The sequence below is a fragment of the Pseudorca crassidens genome, chromosome 2, assembly GCF_039906515.1.
Source record: "Pseudorca crassidens isolate mPseCra1 chromosome 2, mPseCra1.hap1, whole genome shotgun sequence".
NCBI classification, from domain to species: domain Eukaryota; kingdom Metazoa; phylum Chordata; class Mammalia; order Artiodactyla; family Delphinidae; genus Pseudorca; species Pseudorca crassidens.
In genome coordinates this window covers 107,319,719-107,320,282 of record NC_090297.1, presented here as the reverse complement: position 1 = coordinate 107,320,282, position 564 = coordinate 107,319,719, and the positions used below count along the sequence as shown (strand labels likewise).

At 50.5% G+C, this 564-nt stretch overlaps 1 non-coding gene across 1 annotated transcript; it reads right to left on the bottom strand.

Moving 5' to 3' along the window:
- Nucleotides 1-246: 246 nt before the first annotated feature.
- On the bottom strand, nt 247-319 carry TRNAV-AAC (transfer RNA valine (anticodon AAC)). Its single transcript has one exon. It is a non-coding gene; the product is annotated as a tRNA-Val (tRNA).
- Between the last annotated feature and the right edge of the window lie 245 nt (nt 320-564).

Here is a 564-nt window from a genome sequence, read left to right as displayed (position 1 = left end):
AAGATAACCTTAACTTGGCTTTGTCCTGTGCCCTTCTTGGTCTGTCTGTGGCCTTGTCTTCAAAGTGACACAGAGCAGACAAAGGAGGGATGATTGCTAGTGCTGAGTAGGCTTTCAGGCAATAAGGGAACTCCTCCTGTATTTCGGAAGGATAAAAATACAGCTGCACGCGCTACCTCAATCCATCCCACTCGCCCCGTTTTTTGGTGTTTAAACGTGAATGTTAGTTTCAGAAAAGAATCGACGTGTTTCCGCCTGGTTTCGAACCAGGGACCTTTCGCGTGTTAGGCGAACGTGATAACCACTACACTACGGAAACAGCTCTTCCTCTGGTTTTTAAGGACACTTTCAAGAACTGTATCTCTTGCCACGACTGGCCACAAATATTTTCGAAAGCAAAAGACCCTGGGAGCACAGGCGAGCCCTCAGGTAAGGAGACTGAAGCTCCCGAGAGGCCCTAGTTTAGGGATCTTCGCCTCCCCCGAAGCGAGGTCCCTGGGGCCCTCACAGCTTCACTTCCCAATCCCGCATCCAACACACAGCTATGCACCGAGTGCAGGGATC